Below are 14,327 nucleotides of genomic sequence, written 5' to 3'. Positions count from 1 at the left end.
GCCAGACCGCAGTTCATGCCCCTTCCCACTTCTGACATAAAATGTTAAAGGATCATTCATAGTGCTCACATTGGCTTAGGGGACACCGAACTGCTTTTGAGATCCATGATCAATCATCGTTCTTCTGAGATTGGAGCTTTGCTGTTTCATTAACTGTGCAGTGTAGACTAATGGTGTTTAATAAAAATCATTCAAAATTTCAAACTCTTTTGCCAGTGACCTCAATTTTGTTGGCTCTTTGATTCGTATCACACTTTGAAGAGAGAAGGGGGAAGTAAAGGAAGCCTGCTAGTAGGCCTCGGCAGGACACTGCTGCAGCATTCCTTGGTCACCTGCTTACCAGCAATCCCTGGGGAGCAGCAGCATGCACAGAAGCTGTGGGAAACCTCCTGAAGAATTCCCCAGTGGATGTTTTCAGCTGAGGATACCTTGTTCCTACTGGGGGCCTCATTGTTCTTCAATCTCCATAGCAGGAAGCCAATCTGGAGAAAATTTCAGATGCTGTACATATTTGGTTTTTGACTTGCATCATTTGTGTGGCTACAAAATATAAGTGTCTTCGCCAATAGAGTGCAGCATGGTAACAATGTGTAGCCAAATGTACCCCAGATGTTCATGCCCTTCTGTGCTTCTATAGGGCTTGTGAAACTGGGGGAGAATGAGCTCCTAGATAGGGAGCAAAATTGGAAAAACCCCAAGAGAATGAGTTGATGGCACATTGCTCAGTCCTTTGGTCAGCCTGGCATGCATCCAGTGGTGTGCTGGTAAAATGCTTAGCTATTGGCTTTCTGAGAATACAAAGCACTTGATTATAAGCATTTGCCAATTCCCATGGTGTAAATTCTCCCACCATCACAGATGTTAAGCTACCAAATTTGAAATCACTGAACACAGGGTTGGGACATGTTGTACACCATTCCCTTGTGAGCCTGGACAAGCCAGCTTGCATCCACTACTGAGTGCTTAATCTCCACCTACCATAAGTAAAATGGAAGTGAGATAAGCACTTAGAAAACTCTCATGATTTGTTTTTTAAAGGATAAATGAGTGTTTGTATTATTATTATTATTATTATTATTATTATTATTATTATCATCATCGTCATCAATTTTATTTTACTGACTTCCAGCTAGTATTTCTAACTTTAAAATGTACTTGGATAAAGTAGGTATGGGGCCTGTGTGGAGAATAGCACAATCCCAAATATGCTGTGTATTTTCCTTGTAATATGAAAATTCTTATTACAATGCTCCCATCTCCATATTTTTCTTCATAAGGCTTTTACTTTAGTTCTTAAGAATCTAAATTTTTGTGAACATTTGTTTCTAGTTAAAAGTATCTACTTACTGTTCTGGCTCTGAATTCCGACAAGAATGTCTCAGGTATCAATTACATGACTAATATTCAGAATTGGTCATCCCAACCAAAACAATTCTCTTTTTTACCGAGTGTGAAGAAAACTAAAGTCATTAACAAGAAGGCATAGTCTACAGTAATTTTTTCTAAGTGAATGAAACATTCATTAAATACCCACCCCCAAACATACACAGTCTCTTTGTTCAATAGACCTCCTCATCATGAATCTGCTTGCAAGTAGAATACAAAATCTCAAATAATCCATTGTCCTGGGCCTATGCATCTTCTGCAGTTAATAAGTGGTTTGTGTCTGGGAAGGTTAAAGAATTTACTCTAAAATCCTACATTCCTTTAAACATTTCCACGTTGTTCCTGGGTCTGCATTCATATCAAATGTTAATCCTGGAGGAGATCCATGTCTTGCTCTTCCTTCTTGGCCTTCCCGTCTTTTGCTTCTCTTTGTGGCTAGCATGTGGGCAAAGTTGGAGGGGTTTGCACCTTCCTGGTATGTATTCCTATGATATTTGTCCTAACTGAAGAATGGTAACATCTGGGTCTGTTTTAATTGACATTACATTTACACAGGAACTCGGAGTCCCCCCAGGCAATGGACCAGTTTTCATGGCTACAAAGAACTAGAAATGTGCTTAACATCATCCAGCACATCCCCTATTGCAAAACCATACTTGCTAATCAACCATATTCACCAGCAGATATCACAAATGAAATTGATTCTGTCCCAAGAAAATTTGTCAAATAGTTTTCTTCCTGGATGATTCTACTCTCTGAATATTTTAGAAAGAGAAATGTCTGAGATAAATCTGCCACACTCACTCAATTTTACAAATTGTTTTTATTCCTTGTTTTCATTACAGTAGTGCTTCTGAAGATTGGTTGATGTAGTGTTGTCTTTGATAAAATTAACATGTCACAAATAAGCCTTATAGAGATACCATGCTCAGAAATGGCACTTGGGATTAGAAGATACCTAAAATTTTCCCCTTTGTACATTTCATTAGACAGGTGACATATTATTAGGGTCCCCCCAAAAACAGACTGGTGTCTTTTGTGGTGATGGCGAGGCTATGGTTTTTCTCTCTTGTTTTTCCTCTCTTTTGCTCTCACTCTGGTTTTTGCTTTCCTGTTATCTTTTTCTCTAAATGAATGAGTAAATTAAATATGTGCTTCTGAATTATACTTGTTTGTGCTTTTAAAAAATAAATTAATAAAAATAGATGTGCCCTGATTTAAACATGCCACCTGGAAAAGCATGCTGTATTATAAAACATAATAATCTAATAAGTGCATTTTGCACAGCAGTATAAATATTATTCTGTTGAATTCATTTGTCCAATTGTTAAACTTTGTGGAGAATTGTTTTGACCTTCGCTACATAATTTTGGAGCAAGTGGAGTAGTTGCAGACAGACAAAGGAGTGCTTGTAACAGGATTTTTTCAATGAAGTGTAGTTGGAAGCCTGGAAATGGCTACCATCTTCAGATGATGCTATAAACTACTATGAATATAAACAAATCTTTGTTCAAGATATTTCCTGAAGCACTGCAGTAAAAATAGTTTAGGTTCATCATCTTTTCCCCTACCTATTTTTCTCTTTTTTTTAAAGGGGTGGTTTATTGTTATGACTGAAGAAATATTTTTATTACAATGATATCTCACTCTCTCTTCCTCCCTTTCTCCCTTATTCCCTCCCTTCATTCCCACCTCCCTGGATGACTCTGGAGTTATTGGCAGATCTGCATTAGACAAGGCTATAGGACAGAAATGCACTCTAGGCAAACAGTGATGGTTTTCCAAAGAACATTCCATCTTCATTGGGTGTCTCCACTTCCCACAGTGACAGTAGTAAGAAGGAGAGAGGTAATTTTTTGCAGAGTGGCACTTTTATAATATCCTTTGAGACCTAATGCAGTTTAACAAATGATTCCACCTGTTTTTCTAGTAAGTAACTTGACTGAGATGATTAAATTACTCCTAATAATTGAAAGGAGTGTCTTCTGCCTTATCTATAGTGTGTGTGTATGTGTGTGTGTGTTTGTGTGTGTACTTGCTCCCTAAGAAGCACATTCACATGTTGTGTGCTTATTTGAAGTATTTCTTAACATCCTCATTAGCCTCTATATAAGAATAAGAAAGATAATCCCAATGTGTTGTAAATAAAGATATGACTCTATAAACTTTTCTTTTTTATGATCAAATCCTTTACTAACATTCATTATAAAAGTGCTGATTTTTTAAAAAATCCAAAGATTGATATAGATACACAGCTCCTGTATTTCTAAATTATTTGTCAAGCTTAAAGGTATGTCTATTTCTGCTTCCACGGGTGATTTACTGCCTCTATGAAGGTGTTTTCCATAAGGAGGAAGCTAGCACAGGTTCAAAGAGATTTCTGTATTGGACTAAGAGCCAGAGTATGCACCATCCATTACTAGTCTGTTGGCCTGCACTCCACCACCAGTAACCAGTGCTTGTCCACCATCACCACTCCTGGCACTCGGATGGATGATGACCATTCCTTTTTTTATTTTTTATTTGTTCTAATTAGTTATATATGACAGTACAATGCCTTTTAACACATCATACATAAATGGAGTTTAACTCCTCATTCTTCTGGTTGTACACGATGTAGAATCACAGTGGTCATGTAATCATATATGCACATAAGTTCAACACCAAAAACAAATAACCCAATTAGTAAATGGAGTAAGGAACTGAACAGACACTTCACAGAAGAAATACAATTTATCAACAAATATGTGAAAAATGTTCAACATCTCTAGTAACTAGAGAAATGCAAATCAAAACTAGTCTAAGATTTCATCTCACTCCAGTCAGAATGGCAGCTATTATGAATACAAACAACAATAAGTGTTGGTGAGGAGGTGGGAGAAAAGGTACCCTCATACAGTTCTGGTGGAACTGCAAATTGGTGCAGCCAATATCGGTATGGAGATTTCTTGGAAAATTGGGAATGGAACCACCATTTGACCCACCTATTCCACCCCTCAGTCTATACCCAAAGGACTTAAAAATAACATACTATAGGGACACAGCTGTTTATAGCAGCACAAATCACAATAGCTAAACTATGGAACCAACCTAGGTCCTTCAACACATGAATGGTATATATACACAATGGAATATTCCTCAGGCTTAAAGAAGAATGAAATTATGGCATTTGCTGGTAAATGGATTGAGCTGAAGAGTATCATGCTAAGCAAAATAAGCCAATCTCAAAGAACCAAAGGCCAAATGTTTTGTCTGATATGTACATGCTAACACACAATATAAAAGAGGGGGATAGGGAAGAATAGAGTTACTTTGGATTAGACAGAGGGGAGTGAAGGGAGGGGAGGGGGTATGGTGATAGGAAGGATAATAGAATGAATTGGACATTATTGATCTTTTCTTGTCCTTAGAAAAACTGATTTTCATTCGTGTTTTAAACAGAAATTTTGTATATTTAAGTGTAATGGAAAATATTTATTGAAACTGGGATAACAAATGGGAATTCGTCAAGGTATGCTTTATGTGTGTGTGCACGGGGGCAGTAGCTCGCCAACACCATAGCATTGGACCACTGTGGCAAGTCATACTGCAAAAGAACACATTATCTGTGTGTGCGTGTGTGTGTGCGTGTGCGTGCGCGCACATGTGTGCATGCCATGTGTCTGCTTGTTGTTCTTCGTGTGATTTTTAGCTTTCTGCTCCTGAAAAAAACATCATTACACAGTTTTAGGAGACCATGGCTACGTTACTATATGAAGAGAGCAATTTGAAATAAAAACTTTCTTCTTCTTAGAATCTCATGTCATATTATCATGACTCAATCAAATGGATTACCTCAGCCTTTGTAAGAGAGTAAGCTCTGTTCAAATTGAACTGTTTCCAAGATAAAACCATAGATCAAGAATCATGGAGGGAAGATGGAGGCCACCTTGGCTACAGCAATATGAGCTGAATGAAACCCTCAGAGTTGGAATAGGCTTGCTCTCAACTGTCACACAAATTCCTGGGGCCCATGCATGGCCTGGCCCTGCTTCAAATGAGTAGAAGAGCATCATCAGGATCAGCCTAGTCAGACTCCTAAGAAAACTCCCAAGGTCCTACCCCCAGGGAAAGACTCTTCCACAGGGTGGCACCTCAAGTGGCCATTAAAATGCAATTATCATGGGCTGGGGATGTGGCTCAAGCGATAGCGCGCTCACCTGGCATGCGTGCGGCCCGGGTTCGATCCTCAGCACCACATACAAACAAAGATGTTGTGCCTGCCGAAAACTAAAAAATAAGAGATTAAAATTCTCTCTCTCTCTTAAAAAAAAAAAGAGTACTAGAGCTGGATTCACTGATCTATTAGTAGGCTTTCCAACCCAAAATTTTTTAAAAAATGCAATTATCATTAGAAAATTACCCCCTTGGCTTTGCCATAATCTAATCAGTCTTTAGAACCACTTCATGAGTGCAGATTTGTGATGTCCATGCTCATTGCATATACACCAATTATCACTGTTCTTTTTTTTGTTTGTTTGTTTTCTTTTTCTTTTTTTTTATTTTATATTTTATTTAGAGACAGAGTCTCACTGAGTTGCTTAGTACCTCACTGTTGCTGAGGCTGGCTTTGAACTCCATAATCCTCCTGCCACAATCTCCTGAGCTGGTGGAATTACAGGTGTGTGCCATTATGCCCAACCTATTACTGTTAATAAGCATGCTTATGTAGTCAGAATTTCAGTCAGTTCTGATGTTCCCTATAAGCCTGACTACTCATTCTAATATCAATCAATTAATGAAATGTTTTCTGGTTTTTAAAAATTGGTTTCATACGCTTTATATGTATAAAACTGTATCTGCCAGTGTGGCTTTACATTTCAAACGTGTGGCACACAAGCATTTTGTTGGTGGTTTGTTCTCAGTACAGTAATTCTGTGTGCAAACATTTTAATGTGGTTTTATTGTTTCCCAAAAAGATGTCTCTGTAAAAATTATATTGGCTGAGCTGGTGCATTTGGTTTCTCTCATAGAGGCATCAACTATACTGCCAATGCATTGAATTATTTAAAAATGCAAAATAAAACTTTTATGAAAGCCTCATTTTAGACATGTAGATTATTCTGCTTACAGATTTTCTCAGCAATAAGTACCTTGTTACCATCTCTTTTATATTATAACACATACATAGCCACCATATCTACTTACCTCAATAACTTGAAAACTGAGGACTATAAAGAAAATAACTCTCACAAAACCAATTCATTTTGTAAGAGAGATACACTCTCAGACCATCATTTAAGCCCATTTAAGAGAAAATTGGAAAATGATCATCTGAATGTCTAGTACATAGAACAAAAAAAAATTGGAAAGTATAAGGTCATAACTGTAGTTGTTGGTGAGAGGAAACAGAGGAAATGATCATTACTATCCTAAAAATATAGAGGTTCTGCTGACAGTGGCCATTTGCTACAGGGACATGTAGCCACTAGGCTGGGAGGGCAGCATAAGCAGTGATTTCAGGTCACAGTAATGATTTAAAGTCATCAGGGAAAGGTCATCTTAAGTAGACTCTGTTTACTAAGACAGGAACATATGCCACAGATTTTAAAACTATTACCTTCAAAATGTTCAACATTTTCTGGACAAAGAGCAGGTTTCAGATATCTTGAAATTTCATTTATATGGAATGAAGTATTTGGCTCTGTGAAGTAAGGAGCTCGGGTGCTAAGACCATACAGTACAAAATATTCACAATCAACTTGGCTAAATTTCTTGTGAACAAATAAACTATATTTGGCCTGGCCAGATGTTTTGATGCTGTAGAATTGTGATCACATCATATTCCAAGCTAATATAGCTCAGTGTGGTCAAAACTGATAGTCATAACATTACCCTAAGCATTCCAATTCTTTCCCCAAATTTGAAGCCCACAATATCTGTAAGGATGAAATTCTTGGGAAATAATGAAGAAATATTTGATCTGAGTAAATAGTGTTAAATGGGTCATATAAAATTGTTTTCAAGCAACTAAGTTATTTTCTAATTCTCTCAAAAAAATAGATGCTATAAATTATGATGGCATGCATGCAGAGAAGAACTGGGGGAAATATGCAGAATGACATTTTAAAAAATTATAGTGCTGGTGTTTTGAAATTGATCAGTTTGTATGGCACTTATGGATACTAGTAAGTACACGATGATCCAGGCACTTTTCTGGCACTTTCTTGTGTATTAATGCAGTAATCCTCTTAATGGTCCTATGAAGTAGCTACTAATATATCTCTGTTGCATAGATGACAACATGGAGACAACAAGAGATTAGATAGCTTGCTGAAGGCCACATAGGCAGGATTTGTACCTAGTGTTATCTGAAAGAACTTGATCTTTTCTACTATGTTCTACTGCTTTTCTCTATTAATAATGCTCTGATTCTACAGTGTATTTTATTTTTGTTTTAGAAACAAAAGTAAAAAAGGACCCTGAGCCCTTAGGAAGTAATGTCTTCAGTCCTTTCAGAGGTTTCTCAAGGAAAAGCATGCATTTGATCAGCCTTTCAAAAAAGGAATGTTCTGTGAAGACTGAGATCAGGGCACAGAGATGGTGCCAACTTCCTGGCTGGTCACTCTGGCTTTAGTGATTGTCAGGCTGTGGACTGGTAGAGTCTGAATATTAATTGCTTTGGAGACCGGTCCAGCCCCAGTTTCAGTGCTGCTGCAGCAAGTAAGGCAAGATTTGAGAGCAGATTCTCACCGTCTGACTTAAGCAAGACACTTAACCTTTCTGTGCCCCACTTTCTTCTGCGAAATGAAGCTGATATCCACAGCAGAGCAAGACGTCACATAGATTGGTGTTTCTCATCCTATGTTCTTTCTTGGCAACTCTGAGGAATTTTATTTTCCAAACCTTTTCTCTGACCCACTGTCATTATCACAGCCACCTGTCTTTATCCTCTGAGGGTGTAAGAGTAGTGTAGGCAACTCTGAGGTTCCAAGTGGAGCACAGCATATGCCATGAGTGGGTAGGCTGCAGCAGAGCATAACTCAGAAGATTGCATGTCTAAGAGGGAGAACATGTTTACTGCTATGATTTGGATATTAGGTGCCCCCAAAAGCTCTTGTGTGAGATAATTCAGGCATGTTCAGAGGTGAAAGGATTAGTTTTTTGAGATCTTTAACCTCACCAGTGGATTAATTCATTTCATGTATGAATAATTTGAAAGAACTACTGTACTGGGTGATAAATATAAGAAGTCAGGTGTAGCTGGAAAAAACTGGCCACTGGGGTCATGCCTTGGGATCTATATTTTGTCCTTCCTGCTTATCTTTCCTCTCTCTCTGCTTCCCAGCCACCATGAGTTGAGTAGCTTTCTTCCACCATGACCTTCCACCTTGATATTCGGCCTCACCTCAAGCCCAGAGCAATGAATTCAGCCAACCGTGGACTGAACCTTTGAAACCATGAGCCAAAGTAAGCTTTTTCTCCTCTAAGTTGTTCTTGTCAGGTGTATCAGTCACAGTGATGGAAATGTAACAAATTCAGTTTTGTGAGTTTCTCTAGGAAACACATTTTTGGCTTAAGTGGAAAATTTTATCTTCCCTCCCCCTTTTTTAGAAAAGGAAATAAAATAGTAAAATTTTATCTGATATAAAAAGGTTCTGTATAATTTGGTAGGAAGGATTTTTCCAGTGAGTTTCAGGTATAGTGGTTTGAAATTGACATGTTGTCAAGGCCCCTTGCACTTGTGCAGGTTATGAGTGTGTGTGTGTGTGGGGGGGGGAATCTGTTGGAATTGACAGTCACAAAACCTAGTGAGTGAGTTCAGAAGGCAGGAAATGGTTTTCAATTCCTGTCTTTCTAAATCTGTGACTCCCCACCCTGAGCAAATGCCTGGAGTGGTTAAAATGCAAATAGCAGCCTCACCCCAGAGATTGTGATTCTAGAGGTCTGGGTTGGAGGTCCCTGACATCAGTATCTTTTAAATCTCCCTTGTTGACTCTCACATGACACCATAATGAAGAGCTACTATTCCAAGCTTCTCAGAGAAAGAGCCAATTGCTCATTTATCCCACACACCTTCCTAAGGCAGAAGAACATAATGGTGCTTTGGCACTCTAGGGAAAACATCCTGTGGGACTAGAAGCACAGACTATTTTTCTCCAGGGAAGGGATTTCCATTCATGCTTTTGTAACAACCCAGGAATTTTCCAGTTTGCTCAAATAACAATTCATTTGAACATATTCTTATTTCCCAAATAAGAAAGTCCCTGCAGCTGGCCAGAGATGTGAGGGGAATTGCACATTCTTTTAGGCTTAGTTGGACTTTAGCAGAAGATGATGGTGGCCTTCTGACATTCTTCCAGAATTCCCAAATCTGAGGAACCAATAATGACCTAGGGCACACGAAGAAAGCTTCTCTCCTACAGATTCATCCTTGTTGTGATGAAGCACTTGTAGGACAGAACACTACATAATAAGCAGAGGTGGTAAAGCCTCCTGTGGCCCAGTCTGGGTTAAATACCTGGGTTATCCAGCCTCTGTGTATTGGCCCTTATGTGGTTTTTTTCCAGCAGGCTAGACCTGGTCAGCTCAACTCAAAAGCTCTCTGGCATAAGACTGAAAATTTTATATATCTAATTGTTTTAAGTATTGCCCAAATCAACAGATTTTAACCATTTATAACCTGCCTTCTTTGCATGCCCCAGGAAACTGTGTCCAACATCTGCTACGCATAGATAAGACAAATCTTGGGGTTATAAAGACTCCATGTCATTCTGCCCTTCAGAGATATCTAACCCAAAGATTCCCCATCATGCTGCTGAGTGCTGCATCCCCAAGAAGTTCCTTGGCTCTCCCCCACTTTCTGGTGGTGCCATCTATGCCCTATCCTCTGGAAGTGTTATGCTCGAATTCGGGACCCCAAAGACCACCAGAGACCCAAGATCGATGTAAGCAGCAAAGAGGTGTTTATTGTGAGCTAGCTCGGTCCTCCGTGCCCACACACAGCAACTGGTGACACTGAGAGGCCCCGAGCTCAGGGTTTGCAGCAGTTTTATACATTCTTTGGAGAAGGCAGGGACCCCCCCCCCCCCCGCCCCCACATACATCATAGCATCTCTTAGCNNNCCTAGCCTGACTGAGTCAGGGACACCTGGGGCAGCAGATCTCTCCTGTTATTTGTAGATAAACCACTTAGCAGGGTGGGAATGTGCCTAGGAGTGCTCTGTGGGTCTTTCCAAGGACAAAGGTCATGTCCCTTCCTTGGACAGGCTTTGCTCTGAGGTAGAGGCTGGTTTTTCAATAGTCATCCACAAAATAATGATCTTTACTAATCAACTATCAAGTGCAAATTGGACCCCTTAATGAATTAAGATGTGCCAGTGCCTTCTTAGGTTGCAACCTTTATCCGGAGGCAGCTCAGAACACAAAACACAAAATCCATGAGGTCTGTGTAAGGTATCACATGTATTTTCCGTTATTGGGTAAAAAAAAGTCACACACTCATTGTGTTGAACCAGCACACACAAGTCAGTGTGGTGGTGCATACCTGTAATACCAGCAACTTCAGAGCCAGGAGGATTGCAAGTTCAAGGCCAGCCTCAGTAACTTAATGAGACCCTATCTCAAAATAAAAAATTTTAAAAAGGGCTGGGAACGTGATTCAGTGGTTAACTGTCTCTGGGTTCAATACTCATTACACATACACACAGACACACACACACACACAAAAGAAAAAAAAAACAGCATATGCACTTATTATCCCACAGTTTGCATGGGTCAGGGGCCTGGGCACTAGTTAGCTGCATCCTTTGTTTGTGGTCTCACAAAGCTTCAAAGAATTAGCCAGAGCTACAATTTTACCTGTATCTCTGTGTCCTCATCCAAGATCCTTCAGGATGTTGACAGAATTCTTTTCCATACAGCATTAGAACTCATGTTATCTTGCTGCTCTTAGTTCAGTAGGAGGGGAAGTCTGCCTAGATCAGATTTCAAAGCACTCACCTGATTAGGTCAGGCCCACCCTCCAAGAATAACCTCTCTTTGGATGAACTCAGATCAAACTGATTAAGAGCCTTAAATACTTTTGAAAAATCCCTTCATCTCTGCTATATAATATGACATAAGTGACATTCATCCTATTCACAGGATTTGCCTACATGCAAGGGGACTTATACAGGACATGGGGCAGGCAGGGATCTTGGGGACTGACATAGATATCTTCATAGCTTTTGCCTTTTAGGTATTGGAAGACTCCATGTACTGCATGGAGAAGTCTCCTCCCCCATGTCCTTGAATTTGTGGGCCTAGAGTCCCTTGAATCATGGTCCTGCTTGCAACACAGTCTTTGGCTCCCTGACTTAGTTTCTCCAAGCAATAAATTATTCAAGCATCCTTTACTTCTGATCTGCTTAGGGGAGCATGATAAATTAATGAATTCATTGTGGTAAGCTCATTAGGCAGATGAAAGGTGCTATGGAAATGCAAATTATTATTATTTTGAACTCTTATGGCTGTCAATGTAAAGTTTCCACTTAGTTATTAGGCAGTGTGTTTTTGCCACCTATCAGTCCCCAGTTCAATAACAATGCTCATGTTTTATTTCAAACCATTAATTTGAAAATAACCACTTCGGTGCTCATGATGTACTGATGGGGGAGTATCTGCCCTAGGAACTTGCCAGCAAAAATCACACACACACACACACACACACACACACTCACACAAATGCTTTAGCTGAAGCTCAAAGAGAAGAAACTGCCGCAGTCTGGCTGGGCACAAAATCACGAGCCACTCAAATAGGAACAAACTTTATTTCCAAAACTCCCGCGAACCATGCACGCAGCCTTCTCCCGGGACACACTACACCAACAGGAAATCCCTCCTCTGGAATTCCCTCCTACCACACTTCCTCAACCAATGGGAACTCTCTGGGGAGTCCCAAGAGAGCTCCAAAGTAGCAGGCTGAGGCAGACAGCAGGGGTCTAATATCCAATTGAATGCACATCTTAACATAATCATATCATCTCAAGGGCTTGCTGGGGTCACCTTTCAACCAAAAATGCCCTGTGGTCATTCCTACTTGGCTAAGGCTCTCAACAAGAAACAACAAGGAAGCCAGAAAAACATCTTCCTACTGTTTGTCTCCCTTATCCTCCAGGGATGGCAGAATATAGATGTGGTGCTGTCTCCCAGCATCTTCCACATGCCCAAGGACCCCTGTGTCCTGACAAGTAGGGTACAGACCAACAGCTCTTTCCTTCTTGCTACAGCTATAGCTGCCCCAAGATGATTTGGGGTTTCATTCCTGAGTTCCTGCCAGGGGCAACTTCCCTTCCATGTCCTGTCTTGTTAGAGCCTCCCAGAAGGCCTGGGCCCTGATCCCCAGATAGCATAAGACTCTCCAAGGGGCCAAGCCTTGTTCCTCTGATCCTCTCTCTCCAGTCTCTGCCAACTTTCACTCCTTGAGCTGTATATAGACTGGTGCTATTTCCTTGCTGTCCCTCCCTGTTGGTCTTGAGGAATCTTTCCAGGCCCAGCCCAGCCTCTGCCTGCCTGACCTGGGGTGGGGTGGGGGGTAGGTGGGAGGAGCTGAGGACCAAACATTTGAAATAGCAGGAGAGAGGATTGAGCAGGTGGGAAGGGAAAGGAAAGCAGACCTAGGCTCAGGGCCACCCAAGTCTGCCTTTTCCTTGGCTGGCTATGGTGTTCTTACTTACTCTACTAGCAAAGGACTGGACCATAGCTGCTCCAGACCTTTGGGTTAGTCCAGCCCTCTTCACTGGCTGCAGGAGACCCCCCATGAAGTCATTGGCAAAAGTGCTATGCAACTCAACTCTAATCCTCCCAGGAACACAGTAACTGGATTTGAATAGGCAGAGTTGTAGAAACAAGCTGGAATGGACCTCCCATCCTCCTTAGCTCTGCACTGAAAATTAAATGCTTGCCTTGGAGGAATCTGATGAATTTCTGCCCTCAGGTCAGAGGCCTCTAGGCACAGGTTGAATTGTGACACATGCACACCCCCCACCACCAAAAGGAATCATATGTCAGAGTACTATCCTCCAGTACCTCAGAATGTGCCTTACCTGGAGATAGGATCACTCCAGAAGTAATCAAGTTAAAATGGGGTTCTTAGGATGGGTCCTAATCAAACATGATCAGTGTCCTTATAAAAAGGGGGACATATGGAGAGTGATTCATATATAGGGAGAAGGCCATGTGAACATGAAGGTGGCCATCTACATACAAGCCAAGAAGAGAGGCCCGGAACAGATCCCTCCCTCAGAGCCCTCAGGAGGAACCAACATTACCTAGAATGATCTTGGACTTTCGGCCTCCAGAACTGTGACACAATCATTTTCTACTGTTTAAGCCACCCAGTCTAGACTTCTTCTTTATGATAGCCCTAGCAACTCAATACACCTCTACTCATTTATCATTCAGTCAGTGGTCATTATGTCCATAGAGTAAGGGTCCGAGAGCTCATGGAGTATAAAGCCCCCCTTCCCTCATGGAGCTTATGGTCTAGTAGGAGGGAAAGTTGAGAAACCAGCCTCTACCTCAGAGCAAAGCCTGTCCAAGGAAGGGACATGACCTTTGTCCTTGGAAAGACCCACAGAGCACTCCTAGGCACATTCCCACCTGCTGAGTTGTTTATCTACAAATAACAGGAGAGATCTGCTGCCCCAGGTGTCCCTGACTCAGTCAGGCTAGGTGGAGACCCATAGCAACCCCCTAGCAGCCACCAATCAGCATGAGACAGGGAAATACCTGGGATGCCAGATGACCCTCCCAGTAGTTTATGGTGGTTGATAACATGTTGGGAAACCATGTAGTTTAGCATTTACACCCCTCTTGGCTTAAACCCATCAGTTCAAATGAATCCCCCTTTTGTACTGACCAATCACCCCTACCCAACTTGTTCCCGCCAGTGAATGTGCTAATCATCTTTTAGAGTTGTT

This window comes from Marmota marmota, unplaced genomic scaffold (genome assembly GCF_001458135.2).
Source record: "Marmota marmota marmota unplaced genomic scaffold, marMar, whole genome shotgun sequence".
Lineage (NCBI taxonomy): Eukaryota > Metazoa > Chordata > Mammalia > Rodentia > Sciuridae > Marmota > Marmota marmota.
Note: the sequence above shows the minus strand (reverse complement) of the source record.